Below are 15,441 nucleotides of genomic sequence, written 5' to 3'. Positions count from 1 at the left end.
AAATTGCCCATAATGTTAGGTGTATTAGGTCAAGGGAGATGGGTCTGAGTGGGTTACTCTTTGGATGGATGGCGTGGACTGGTTGGGTCGAAAGGCGTGTTTCCACACTGTATGGAATCTAATCTAAGGGATTGTGATTTTTGTACATCAGCAATGGTTTCATATTTGTTTATGGATTGTTAATTGCTATTTTTAAAATTATTGATTTTAAATTACACCATACCTTATGATGGGAATCAAACCTGCCTCCCCTGAACATTAGCTGAGGTTTTGGACAAATGCCCTAACAATAATGTTACTAGGCCATCACTTCACCTGCTCACTGGTTGCTCATCCCTGAGCACTGACACATGAAGCTAAACCCATTCTTCCAACATGACTGTGTGATCCTGAAGTCTTCCAGCACTCCAGTGATATCACTCAGTCTCTCTCCATATGGTATCCCTCACTGTGTGTGTCTAATTGCTGCCTGTGTCAGTGTCTCTCGCTCTCGCAGCTGCTCCAGATCCTGAGCTAACAGAATTCTCCACTCCAGAGAGACGCAACAGCACAGGCCAGGGATGGAGTTTGGGATTTTCCAGATATCTGTGGGGCTCATTTCCATTCTCCTTGTGTAATCCTCACTGCATCAGTCTAATTTCCCATTCTGTCTATTTCACTGTCTCCTGTAGGTACTCAGGACGTTGCTAATTCAATAGACTTCCCAACTGCTGTGTGTCTCATCCATCACCTCATTGAAGATGGTTGGTCAGTCAGAGTGACAAAGGGCAGGGGGTTCTCGAGCCTTCAATAAATCCTGCAGTGAGGTAAGATCACTCATAGTGCACTGAGCAGGGAGCAATGAGAGGGCTCCAAGCATTGGCCATCAAGATATGACATAGATACAGTGCTGGATGGGGAGCACAGTATAGACACACCCCATGCTCAATCACCATGTCTACTTTAACTTTTGTTGCACTGAAACAGCATCGGGAGATCATAGTTATCAATCCAGGCCTGTGCTGTCTTAGTGAGCATCAGTACAACAGAGGGGAGAGTAGGCCTCTGACGAGAGGTTGGGAATGCTGCCTGGGATCTTTCTGTTCTGTGTTCTCCGTCCAACACTGTACTAAGATGCATTACTCTGCAACACTATCTGTGGCATGGCTTGTGCACCAGTATCTTCAGTCATTTTTAACTCCTATTACAGTAATTGTCCCTGTAACCTGCTCCATTCCCGATTGTCCCTCCACATAGTCGGAATGTACTGCATTCCAGACTACCATCCCTATTGCTGTGACTTGCTTCAGTGTCTACAACATGCCTTATTTCGGTACTGTAATCCTCTTTAACTGGATACAGAGTCATACAGAACGGAAACAGAACCTGCCCATGTGACCTAAACTGAACGAGTTTCATTTGCCTGCGTTTGGCCCTTATCTCTTCAAACCTTCTCCTCTCAATATACCTCCCCAAATGTCTTTTCCATGCTGTAATTGTTCTTGTTTCTCCCATGTGCCTGAGGCAGTCTGTTCTGTCTGTGCACCATCCTCTGTGGATAATGTTCCCCCTCAGCTCCCTCTTTAAATCCTTGCTCTCTCACCTCCTGTTTATACCCTCTAGTTTTGGACTCACCTACCCTTGGTTATTCACCATTCTTAGGGTCACCCCGTGGCCTCCTCTGCCCAAGGGAAATATTGAGGACAATGTTACAAATGTCTCCAACGTATGTAACAAAGTGCTGGCCAATGTCGGCAAATGTGCCAAATGCCGCTTTCCCCACCCTGTCCACCCGTGATGCCACTTCCGAGGAACAATATAACTTGCACCCCCTAGTCAAAACCCTTCAATTTATTTCTCAGTCATTTTGTTGTTTCAAACTGTTAATTGCTTTCATTGGAATTGCTTCTCCACATCATATGACTACTGGAAAAGTAGAATTTTTTTTTTATCTTAAATTTTACTCAAGATTTGTTAGAACATATATATGTATGCTGTCTAGATCTCTGATTCTCCTATTACAAACTTATTAGAAAGCAGTAATTTTTTTGTTTTAAAGTAAAAAAAATTGGTAATCCCAGTTATTTGCTGAAATAAAAAGCCACAAGCTTTCACAGTTTAGAACGTAAGAGTCAACCAGGCAAAGTCAAAATAGTATCAGTCCTAAACTCCAGTTACGTATCGGAGTTAGGATGTTAGGTGGAGGTTGTACAGGACATTGGTGAGGCTTTTCCTGGAAAACTGTATTCAGTTCTGGTCACCCATTTATAGGAAGGGTTATTGAGCTGGAGAGGGTTCAGAAGTGATTTATCAGGAAGGTGTGAATTATAAAGAAAAGCTGGATAGGCTGGGACTTATTTCGCTGGAACAGAGGAGGTTGAGAAGTGACCTGATGGAAGTTTGTAAAATAATCAGAGGTATAGATAGAGTTGATGGTGGTTGTCTTTCCATAAAATGGGGAATTTTAAGACACAGGGGCGTATTTTTAAGGTGAGAAGAGGGAACGTTTGAAAAGACATGAACCAATGTTCACTTGTGGAATGAACTTCCTGAGAAAGTTGGAGATGAGGGCATAACTATGACGTTTAAAAGACATTTGGATAAATACATGAATAGGAAATGTTTGGAGGGACTTAGACCAGGATCAGGCAGTGGGACTAGTTTAGTTCAGGATTCTGTTCGGCATCGAATGGTTGGACCGAAGGGTCTGTTTCCGTACTGTATGACTCTATGACTCTATTTAGGATTACCTTGAATTAAACAGGAAGTAACAAGCAAATTATGGATGAATACGATTTGTAAAAAAAGCTTTGCAAATTGGCTGTTTATTACAGTGTGCCACACATCTTTCAACTGTCTTTCCCACAAGGAATTTGAACTCATCTATTTCTGGGAGGTAGTCTAATCCACAGTCAACTGCAACTTTACTCCATATAGCATGGTCTTCATCCAGCAAATGACAGATGTTTTTAGAACCTGCTCAACTTGATTTGCATGGTGGGGATCCATCACTGTTATCTTTAAGAATGAGAAGCAGCTGTGGTTACTTATTATTTTTGCTTATAGTCAATTTCTGGATTTCTGTCTGTCTCTCTCGCTCTCGCTCTCGCTCTCGCTCTCTCTCGCTCTCTCTCACTCTCTCTCTGTTCGACAACCCTGGCCAGAGCCCTTCCATTTCCTGTGTTAGTCCTCCATGGTTTGTCTTAACAAAATCCAACACCTGGATTAAACTCCATCTTTCATTCCTTGGTCCACTGACCCAGTTGGTCACGATCCCCTTTGATAACCGTACTTACTGCCCACGACACCATTAATTTGATCATCAACAAACTTTCGCACAATCACTCCTATATTTTCCACCAAATTATTTATGTAGATGATGCACATCAGTGGGCCCAGCCCTGATCCTTTCTTCAATAATGGAATAAAACCATATTCTTGTCATAGAGCCATACAGCATGGAAACTGACCCTTCAGTTGATACCCACCATAATCTAAAACTAAACTCTTCCCAGCTGCCTGTTGCTCGCCCACATCACTCCAACCCTTCCCTATTCACCTGTTTATCCAAATATCTTTTAAATGTTGTAATTGTACCCACATCAACCCCTTTCTCAGGAAGTTCATTCCACACTCAAACCACCCTCTGTGTAGCAAATTGCCCCGTATCTTTTTTTTGAACATTTCTCTCCTCTCACCTTAAAAATGTGGCCCCTCCTCTTGAGACTCCCCAATCCTGAGGAAAAGGCAACTACCATTAAATTGATCTATATACCTTATTTTTTCCCATAAACCTTTATAGCATCATGTCTCAACCTCCAGGCTCCAGTGAAAAAAGACTCAGCCTATCCAGCCATTTTTCAGAACGCAAGCCTTCCATACCCAGCAATATCCTGGTAAATCTCTTCTGAATGCCCTGCAGCTTAATAATATCCTCCCTATAACTGGGCGACCAGAACTGGACAGAGTATTGCAGAACAGGCCTCACAAATGTCTGTGCAATCTCAACATGACGTCCCAAATCCTATACTCAATGGACTGAGCAATAGTCAGGCATGCACAGCACTGTCTTATCCATCCTGTGACGCAAACTTCAAGAATTATGTACCTGAACCCAGAGGTCCCTCTGCTCTAAAACACTAACCGAAGCCTTAACATTAATTGTATAAGCTCTACCCTTGTTTGTTTTACCAAGTGCATTACCTCCTATTTACTCCGATTGAATTCCATCTCTAGCTTTTCAGCCCATTCACTCCCTTCATCAAGATCCCGTTGTAATCTCAGAAAACATCCTTCACTGTCCATGATGCTACCCTCCAGCCTGCCAGTCCATCACACATGGCTGTCAGTAGTACACATACCTTTGCTAGGAGCTCCACAATTTCTTCCCGAGCATCCCACAGTGTCCTGTGATACACTTAATCAGGTTCTGGGACTTGCCATAGCTTTGAGTTTTAAAACCTCCAGCACCACCTCTTTTATAATATGCACTCTTTTCAAGTCATAGAGATATACAGCATAGAAACAGACCCTTCGGTCCCAACTCGTCCAGGCTCACCAGAAGATCTAATTAAATCCATTCCCTTTTCCAGCATTTGGCCCATATACGTCTACACCCTTTTAGATTAGATTACTTACAGATTAGATTAGATTACTTACAGTGTGGAAACAGGCCCTTTGGCCCAACAAGTCCACACCGACTCGCGGAAGCGTAACCCACCCATTCCCGTACATTTACCCCTTTACCTAACACTACGGGCAATTTAGCATGGTCAATTCACCTGACGTGCACAACTTTGGACTGTGGGAGGAAACTGGAGCACCCGGGGGAAACCCACGCAGACACGGGGAGAACGTGCAAACTTCGCACAGTCAGTCGCCTGAGGTGGGAATTGAACCCGGATTTCTGGCGCTGAGGCAGCAGTGCTAACCACTGTGCCACCGTGCCGCCCACCCTTACTATTCAGATGCCCATCCAGATACCTTTTAAATGTTGTAATTGTATCAGTCTCCATTACTTTCTCTCTCAGCTCATTCCATACACACATCACCATGTGTGTGAAGAAGCTGTCCCTTCAGTCCCTCTGTAAACCATTCACCTCTAACCTTAAACTTATGCCCTCTAGTTTTGGACTCCCCATCTTCTGGGAAAAGGCCTTGAATGCTTATCCTATCCATACCCCTCATGTTTATATAAACCTCTGTCAGGTCATCCCTCAGTCTCCGATTCTCCAGTGACAGTAACCCCAGCTTATTCAGCAACAACCCGGGCAATATCTTGTTAATCTTTTCAGAGCCCTTTCAAGTTTCACAACATCCTTCCTATAGCAGAGAGACTGGAATTGCAGAGAACTCCAATTGTGGTCTAACATATTACTCTTGTTCCCTGAGTTCCCCAGTCTTTCTCCACAGTAAGTTCTGGAGTGAAAATATTGTTTAGGATCTGAGCAAATATCCTGCAGTTCCTCACATCGATGGCCTCATTGATCTTTAATGGACACTATTTTGTCCTGAGTTACTTATGCACTCTTAATATACTGATACAATCACTTTTGGATTCCCCTTTCCTTCTCCATTCCTGTTTTCCACCCAAAGTGTATTCCTACAGCCTCTGTATATCCTCAGGGATTCCCTTGATCCAGCTGGCTATACCTGACATGTGCCCCCTTTTCCTTGACCAAACCCTCAATAGACAGCCAGTGTTTCCGAATGCTGTCAGCACTGACCTGCACACAAACAGGAACATGCTGGCGCTGATCGATCAGTTTATCTCACTTTTAAAATATTCTCACTTGCCAAACTTCCCTTTCCCTGTAAATAATTCCCTTCCCCAATCCCATTTTGAAAGTTCCTGGCTAATACGATCAAGATTGGTCAGGCCCCATTTTATAACTTGCACTTGTGGGCCAGGCCTGTCCTTTTCCAAAGCTGTTTTCAAACTACTAGAACTGTGGTCACTTTGGGAAAACGCTTTCCCACTCACACCTCAGTCCCTTTCCCTACCTTGATTCCCAAGTGGAGGTCAGGTTTTGCCCCTTTCTCTTTTCAGGCCATTTACATATTGATTGGGAGTTTTCTGGTACACAATTACCAAATACCTCCCTTGCAAACGCTGAACACTGGCAGTCCCAGTCTAGGTTTGGAAAATTCAAAAACCCTACCATAACAGCCTTATTATTATGATTGATATTTAAGATGTCCCGACATATTTGTTCCTCAGTCTGCCACAGATTTTTGGGGTCAGCAGTCCGATCGTATCAGAGTGATGACCCATTCTTATTTCTCTGTTCCACTAACATAGCTTCACTGGGTGATCCCACAGGAATATCCTCTCTAAGTACTGCTGTGATGATTCATGCATCAAACCCCACCACCACACGTCCTCTCTCTTGCCTCCCCTTCCTGTAGCATCTCTACCTTGAAACAATGAACTGCCAGTCCTGCCCCTCCCTCAGCTGTGTTTCTGTAATAACTATAATATCCCAGTCCCATGTTCCAATCCATGCCTTGAGTTCATCTTCCTTAGCTGTCTGGCCCCTTTCATTGAAATAAATGCAGTTTAATCATCAGTTTTCCCCTATTCCCTGCTATGTTCTTGCCTGCCTTGTCTGCTGAAATTGCTGTCTTTAACTCATGTACCAGCCTCAATCTTCTTTTTGGCCTTATGTCTATTTAAGATCCAACACCCTGCCAGACTAGGTTATATCCTCTGAAGCATCTCTAGCAATTCACCCCACCAGGATATGGGTCCCTCTCCTGTTCCCAGTTGAGGTGCCTTTCCCACCCTGTCTCCCTGTGCTGGCACCTTCAGGGATCTATGGATTTGTCCACTAAGGTCCCTGTATTCCTCAGTACTCCGCAAGGACCTACCGTTTATTATGTCTGTTCTTCTCGTATCGTACCTCCCACAGAGTATTACCTCACTTCAATCAGCACTAAACTCTGCTTAGATTATCATCCGATTGACATCGGACTGCAGACGGAGACCATCCCCCTCACTGTGAACAACACCCTCACCTTTCATGTCATCTGCAAACCGACTAATGATAACTTGAATGTGAAAGCAGAAGGTATTAATGTTCAATGGTTCCTGCCCAGATCTCTGTGGTACACCCGGTGGTGAAAGTACTCTATCCACCAATTTTGCATCCAATTTGCCAACTTGCCTTGGAACCCAGTCCTTTTGGACCAGCCTTCGATGTTGGATCTTGTTTAAGGACTTATTCGAGTCCATGTAAACCACATGATCTGCACAACCCTCATCAATATACTTAAGCACCATTTCAAAAAAACTGAACTGAATTCCTCAGACAGTATCTTCCTCTGCCAAATCCGTGATGACTAAACCGAGTTGATCCTTACCTTTGCAAGTGTTGATTCATCCTCACAATTGTTCCCAATAACGTCCCTCCCCCTGCTGTCAGACTATCTGCTCTGTAATTACCTGGCCTACCCCTGCTGCCCTTCTTGAACAAAGGAACCACATTAGCGATCCTCCAGTCATTCAGCACTTCACCTGTGGCCAGCAAAGTATTATATATATCCACCAGGGCCCCAGCAATCTCTGGGTAATTAGCATGGGGTCAAAGAACGCTGGTTCAGGCAGTGACACCCACATCCCATCAATGAATAAATAAAAATACACATGTCCCTCCCTCCCTCTGCAAACACCTCCAGCTGTAGCAATTCGTACTGGCTTTGTAACAGCGTTCAGAACCTGACCATTCTCTGTCACACTCTCACCACCTCCAGCACCTTCATCTCTCCCTGTTCATATCGTGTCAATAAACCCTGACAACGGTTCCCCTTCCCATTGCCCTCCTCCTGCTAGCAGACCCATTGCAATCCCTTTAAAAGTTACTCTAAAACTCTCTCTCACTTCAGGATTTTAAGTACTTTGTGGTGATCTTCTCAGCCTAATAATCTAATATGATCCATTTTGTCCTGAGTGAGGGACCGGTGGGGATTTCTTGCTGAGTTTTTGTCTGTTTCAGTGGAATGTCCTTTTGTTGAGTATTTTACACAGCTCCTTCAAATGTTTTCACTGTTCATTTCCAGACACATATTTCAGTCTGTTTAGCCTGTTTACCTTGGTCAGTTCTCCTCTCAAACCCATGTAATTGGCTATTTTTGTTTCTAGTTGTCCTTTCTGTGATTCACTTTAAAACTTTATATTTCTTTAATCTGCACTTTATCACAATTTCCCAGAGGATCTCTCCAGGTGACATTACTCATTCACTAAGTTTTATCACACAACAATCGCTCTGAGACAGTTACGTCCCTCGCCAGTTGCACAATGTGTTATTTTAAGAAACACTGAAAATAATTCTCTGAACTCCTCTTCCAATATCACTGTTGTCAGTGTGATTGTCCCAGACTTTGCGAATATTGACGTTTCACTAAATGTTCACCATGCCTTTATTAAAAATTCCAATGAATTCCTATTGATTGCAGGGAAGAGCCATGAAATGCTGTTTGGTGCATAAAACTGTTCTGCTGCTTGTGTACGTGGCAAGTAGTAGCCAGAATTTACATTCAGACTGACTCTGCTTCATGATCTGATGCCAAATGCTTTCTCTGTAAGGCCTTTCTTACCCATTATTGTTAGCGTCGTCCACTTTGCCTGAATTTGCACAAGGTTGTGAACCATTGAATATTTGTGTTCCACCTTTTGTTCGCTTGACACTGACCTGGTGCTGCTCTGATAGAAAACACTGTCTGTGCATTGTGGTAACCTCCAGATCTACATGACTGACCACAGCTCACTTAATCAAAGCCTTCATTTAGAATGTTCTTTATTTTAATATTTTTAAATGGCAGTTATGTGAAATGAAGGAATTGAGGAGTTGTGATTTTTAAAAGAATGAAACTTTTGTCATTGACCCTGACCCATGCAATGGGGATTTGTGGATGCTGTAGTTCTCTGCAGACAAGTACTCAGAGGGTTGTATCACCAGGGAATCTGAGTGCAGATAATCTTTGCTTGGTAGAGTGTCAATTTGCCATTTATGTCGGCTAGGACACAGTGTTTCTGGAGAATGTATAACTGTGTAAATACCTCACTGACAGGTTCAGGGGTGAGTGCACTGGGCCCTGAGCACCAGGAACTGGGAAACCACATGCTGTTTGTATGTCACAAAAGTGAGAATTGCAGATGCTGGAGATCATAGTCTCAATTAAGTGGTGCTGGAAAAGCACAGAGGGTCAGGCAGCAATGTCAATTTTCCCGCTCCTCAGATGCTGCCTGACCTGCTGTGCTTTTCCAGCACCACTCTAATCTTGACTCTGTTTATGGGGCTGGGCACAGACTGGGTGAGAGCAACTCCATAAATAAATGACAGGTTTGGAGCTTAGGATCCTCCTGCTCTGTTTGACCTTGTGCCATATCGTCATCTCCCTCTCATAAGTGAGCGTGTCATGTTTCCCAGTCCTGACAGTGTCCACTCCCTGGAAACCCTTCCAGCTGTTGAACATCTCCCTTCTATCTCACTGCCTCCAGTCCCTCCAGCCTGGCCTTGGTCTTGTATCTCCTGCAGTTCCAAAGACCTTGCTCTTTGTTATCGCACTGCATTCCTTTGAGCTGTGTGGGAACAAACCTGAAGGAGATTTGGGCCATTGGAAGAAAAAGACAACTCCCCCTTCTCCACCTTTGTCAAACAGAGTCTGCTTGTTTGTCTCTCTCCCATAAGGGGAAGTGGGCATCCTTTCAACATCCACCCTGTCCATTCCCCTGAGGATTTGTACATTTTAATGAGGACAACTGTCCTCCTGATGACCCGCAGTGGCACAGCACCGAAGTGACAGGTATATGTTCCGAGAATGTTTACGACCACATCCTTTGCTCGACCCCTTCATCATTCTGAAACCTCCCCCAGTCTGGACAGTGCTCCAAACCAATCATTACTGAGAATGCTCCACCCTCCCTACCTCTTTAGACTCCTCACTCTGCTACAATCCACCTTGTCTGCGTGAACCCTTCCAATTTTCCACAGTCCATCCAACCTATTCCATCTCCTACAGACCTCACCATCTCCGTATGCTCCAGTCACTACATTTCTCCATGCCTCTGTAAATCTCCCCAACCCCTCCAAATCTACCTATCTCTTCAAGGTCCAACAGTTCCAAAAACCATCCCTCTACCTGGAACTTCCACCAGAGACCACTAGCCCCCATATCTCTCTAATCCCCTGCACTTCTCTCTATCTCTGTTCCCAGCTTCAGTCCTGACAACCTTACTTCCATGTACAACATCATCAAGTCCATGCAATCCTCCCTAACTGTGGAACCTCCAAAAGACCTTACAATTCTATCTCGGTGTCTGACTGCCTGCAGTGATTTGAAACTTCGGCAATTAAAGTTAGAGAATCATAGAGATGTACAGCATGGAAACAAACCCTTCGGTTCAACACGTCCATGCCAGTCCAGTCGCACCAACCAGCACCCAGCCCATATCCCTCCAAACACTTCCTATTCATGTACCCTTCCAGATGCCTTTTAAATGTTGCAATTGTGCTAGTCTCCACCACTTCCTCTGGCAGCTCATTCCAAACATGTACCACCCTCTGTGTGAAAACTTTGCCCCTAAGGTCTCTTTTATATCTTTCCCCTCTCACCCTAAACCTATGCCTTCTAGTTCTGGACTCCCCAAATCCAGTGAAAAGACTTTGCTTATTTATCCTATCCATGCCCCTCATAATTTTGTAAACCTCTATAAGGTCACCCCTCAACCTCTGACGCTCCAGGGAAAACAGCCCCAGCCTGTTCAGCCTCTCCCTATAGCTCAGATCCTCCAACCCTGTCAACATCCTTGTAAATCTTTTCTGAACCCTTTCAAGTTTCATAACATCCTTCCGATAGGAAGGAGAACAGAATTACAAAGTTGTCCTAACCAATGTCCTGTACAGCCGCAACATGACCTCCCAACTCCTGTACTCAATACTCTGAATAATAAAGGAATGCATACCAAGTGCCGCCTTTGCTATCCTATCTACCTGTGACTCTACTTTCAAGGAGCTCTGTACTTCATTTGAAAAATTGGAGAGACAGATGGAGTGGCCTGAGGTCTTGTGGGTAAAGCTAGTTCAGTCTAAACTGTTAGGCAGAGCCAGTAAGGTATTTGCAGTGCTGTTTCATGAGTGGTCAGGAGGTTATGAGCATGTCAAACAGGCTATTTTAAGTGCTTGTGGATTAGTACCAGAAGTACTATTAGTGCCATTAAAAAAGAGAAAGTGCTAGAAAAGCTAAAATTTCTAAAATTGATAAATCTCCTGGCCCCTATGGGCTACATCCTAGAGTTCTGAGGGAGGTGGCTGAGGAAATAGCGGAGGCGTTGGTTGAGATCTTTCAAAAGTCACTGGAGTCAGGGGAAGTCCCAGGTGATTGGAAGATCGCTGCTGTAACCCCCTTGTTCAAGAAAGGATTCAAGACAAAATATGGAAAATTATAGGCCAATTAGCCTAACCTCGGTTGTTGGTAAAATTCTAGAATCCATAATTAAGAATGAGGTTTCTAAATTCTTGGAAGAGTAAGGTCTGATTAGAACAAGTCAACATGGATTTAGTAAGGGGAGGTCGTGTCTGACAAACCTGTTGAAGTTCTTTGAAGAGGTGACAAGTAGGTTAGACCAGGGAAACCCAGTGGATGTGGTCTATCTAGACTTCCAAAAGGCCTTTGATTACGTGCCACACGGGAGGCTGCTGAGTAAGGTGAGGGCCTATGGTGTTCGAGGTGAGCCACTGGTATGGATTGAGGATTGGCTGTCTGACAGAAGGCAGGGAGTTGGGATAAAAAGTTCTTTTTCTGAATGACAGCCAGTGTTGGGGCCGCTGCTGTTCACATTATATATTAATGATCTGAATGAAGGGACGATGGACATTCTAGCAAAGTTTGCCGATGATACAAAGTTAGGTGGACAGGCAGGTAGTACTGAGGAAGTGGGGAGGCTGCAGAAGGATCTAGACAGTTTGGAAGAGTGGTCCAGGAAATGGCTGATGGAATTCAATGTGAGCAAATGCGAGGTCTTGCACTTTGGAAAAAAGAATACAATCATGGACTACTTTCTAAACGGTGAGAAAATTCATGAAGCCAAAGTACAAAGGGATCTGGGAGTGCTATTCGAGGATTCTCTAAAGGTAAACATGCAGGTTGAGTCCGTGATTAAGAAAGCGAATGCAATGTTGTCATTTATCTCAAGAGGGTTGGAATATAAAAGCACCGATGTGCTACTTTATAAAGCTCTGGTTAGGCCCCATTTGGAGTACTGTGTCCAATTTTCGGCCCCACACCTCAGGAGGGACATACTGGCACTGGAGCGTGTCCAGAGGAGATTCACACGGATGATCCCTGGAATGGTAGGTCTAACATATGAGGAACAGCTGAGGATCCTGGGATTGTATTTATTGGAGTTTAGAAGATGAAGGGGAGATCGAATAGAACCTTACAAGATAATACATGGCTTGGAAAGGGTGGATGTTAGGAAATTGTTTCCGTTAGGCGAGGAGACTAGGACCCGTGGACACAGCCTTAGAATTAGAGGGGGTAAATTCAGAACAAAAACGCGGAGATATTTCTTCAGCCAGGAGTGGTGGGCCTGTGGAATTCATTGCCGCAGAGTGCAGTGGAGGCTGGGATGCTAAATGTCTTCAAGGCAGAGATTGACAAATTCTTGATGTCACAAGGAATTAAGGGCTACGGGGAGAATGCGGGCAAGTGGAGTTGAAATGCCCATCAGCCATGATTGAATTCGGAGTGGACTCGGTGGGCCGAATGGCCTTACTTCCACTCCTGGGTCTTATGGTCTAAGCGTATCGACAGCGGTTCAGAAACATAAAGAAGGAACCAGTACAGACTTATGTAGAGTTCTAAAGCATTAAACATAGTAATCTTTCTGCAACATCTCCAGTCTCCATGCCTCTCCCTATCATGTTGAACTGCTCCATACCCCCACAAGCTTTTCTGCCTGTGTACGTGATCAAGTTGATACAACGCTCCAGATTTCTGTCGTGTCCTGCAGACCCGTTTTTTGTGAATTCTGCCGATCACTAATACTCTCCCCATCTGTGTAAATGTTTCCAGCCATTACAATTCACTTTACTGTGCAGCCCCCACCAGACCTGACAGCCATCACTATCTGTCAAAGCTACTTCTGGTCTATATCCTCCGAATTGTTGAAACCTGCTCTCACCATTGCACCCCCCATTATTTCCTAACGTTGTTGTCTCTAAAACTGTCCCTATCAGGTTATCTCCTCCACTGCACACAACACTCCCAGTCTGTGTAATCTCTTCAATTCCTTCAGTTCCTATATACCTATGTATTGGTGTGACTGCTTTGTAGCCATTGTATCTTTGTTTATATCTGCAAAAGGCTCTGCTCACTGTAACACATCCTATGTTCATAAGTGAATCTGGTCTCTCACAAGCCTCTCCATGACTCTCTCCTCCAGTCTCTACAAGCTTCCCTATCCCTGTCGCATCTTGCAGCATGCACACCACTCACTCTCTCTGACACTCCTTCCAGAACATAAAATCATCTCTCCTTCAACCTTTATCCATTCTACAACTTCCTCCCTCTCCCTGCAACATTCCCCAGTGTATATCATCGTCCATGTGGTTGCAACATTCTCCAGTCCATACCAGCCTCCCTTTCCCTGTAATATTCTCCAGTCCAAACCATCCTCCCCGTCACTGTCATATTCTCCAGATCCCAACAACTGTTGTTAAATGTACGACATCCTGGAATCATGTGAATGTATCTATACCCTGATCAACATCGACCATGTTACGATCCACAACCCTACACACGTCCCTCTCTCTGAAGTCTAATCAAAGACGCTTTATCTCTCTAAAAGTTTTCTCCTGTGAACATTCTTTAGCAACTGTAACTATGTTTAACCCTGCAACATTTTTGCACCCCCAAACATCTCTCCCACTCTGACCTCTATTCATCCCTCAAAGGCCCTCTCTCGGTGACACGCGCCATGCATTTGCAACATGGCAGATGGAATGACAGCATTAACTGAAGGGAACAGATATGATCGAACTGTTATTGTGGAGGGGTGGCTGCAGAATGACCATGACAGCAATGTGATTATTGAGGGGTTGTAGGGATTTAGGCAGGATCAGCAAACAACCAAACAAGGTCCCGTTTTTTGGGAAGAAAGGATGCAGTCAGTGCATTAGTGAGACAGACAATTTAATCTGGGAATCAAAATATAGAGTCATTTTGAATGGACAGCTTCCAAATAGCAAGGGGGATCTGGAAGATCAAATCACAATCCATGCTCGTTGGTAAGTTGGATACAATATTTTCTTGGTGATAGTAAGCAGAGGCATGTGGAGTGGTCAGTTTCTGATTGGACATCTGTGGCCAATGCTGTTTCACAAGGATCAGTGCTGCGATAATTTATATCCGTGATTCAGATGGAAAGGTCAGCATTTGATTAGTATTTTGCAGACGACATTTGGAAAGGCATGTAATGATTAGGGATAGTTAGGGGAATTGTGGATAGTGAGGAAAAGTGTTAAAGGTTGCAGCAGTGTGTAGATCAACTGGAATGCTGTGCAGAGAAATCGCAAATCGAATTTCATCGGGACAAGTGTGAAGTGATGCATCTATGAAGTCAAATGGAAGAGAGAAGTGCACTAATTGACTAAGTGGAAACATTGATAAACAGATGACCTTGGATGTAAATCCGTAGCTCCCTCAAAATAACAACACAGTGGGATGTGGTGGTAAAGGAGGTGTATGGTCGGCTTACCTTCATTGGTCGCAATATTGAGTACAGGCGTTTCCATGTCATGTTGTGACTGAATGAAACTTCATTCGGCCATGTTTGGAATGTTGTGTGTCGTTCTCATTGCCACACTACAGGAAGGATGTGGAGGCTTTGGAGAGATTGCAACAGAGGGTTGGCAGAATGTTACCTGGATGAGAATGTGTTTACTGTAAAGAGGTTGGAAGCAGTTGGATTGTCTTGCAAGAATGTCGGAGACTGAGGGGTGACCTGGTACAGGCATATAGCATTAGGAGGTGTGAATAGTTGGAATCCGTCTTCTAATGTAGAAATATCAAATACTCGGGCGCCTCGGTTTAAGGTGAGCGTGCAAAGTTTTAACTGAGATGAATGAGGCCAGTTGTCTTTACCGAGAGGGTGGATGCTGCTCAGGAGGTGGGAGAGGTGGCAATGAGAGCAAAGTTTAGACAGAAACATGAACAGGCAGAGAATAGAGGGATATCGCCCATGTGCAGGCAGATGGGATTAGTTTAGAATAGCATCATGGACAGCACAGCCATGGTGGGCCGAAGGGCCTATTACTCTGCTGTTCTGTTCTATTTTCTAACTTAACGACATCTAACCTGTCAAAGCCCCTCCGAATCCTGGATGTTTCATTCAATTTCTCTCCCATTCTCCAAAACCCCAATGGGTTCTAGGTCAATCTGTTCATTATAACCTAGGTGTGG

General features: G+C 44.2%; 1 long non-coding RNA gene across 2 annotated transcripts in view; it reads left to right on the top strand.

Moving 5' to 3' along the window:
- Positions 1-639: 639 nt before the first annotated feature.
- The window catches only part of LOC148135758 (uncharacterized), a 73,996-nt gene continuing 59,194 nt past the window's right edge, over positions 640-15,441 (top strand). For both annotated transcript variants that reach the window (XR_015754821.1, XR_015754822.1), the window contains exon 1: positions 640-806. This is a non-coding gene — a long non-coding RNA (uncharacterized LOC148135758). The remainder of the gene's footprint in view (positions 807-15,441) is intronic.

This window comes from Chiloscyllium plagiosum, unplaced genomic scaffold (genome assembly GCF_037043375.1).
Source record: "Chiloscyllium plagiosum isolate Xiang-an unplaced genomic scaffold, Cpla_swu_hap1 HiC_scaffold_48, whole genome shotgun sequence".
Taxonomy (NCBI): Eukaryota; Metazoa; Chordata; class Chondrichthyes; order Orectolobiformes; family Hemiscylliidae; genus Chiloscyllium; species Chiloscyllium plagiosum.
This window is presented reverse-complemented; position numbering and strand designations above follow the sequence as displayed.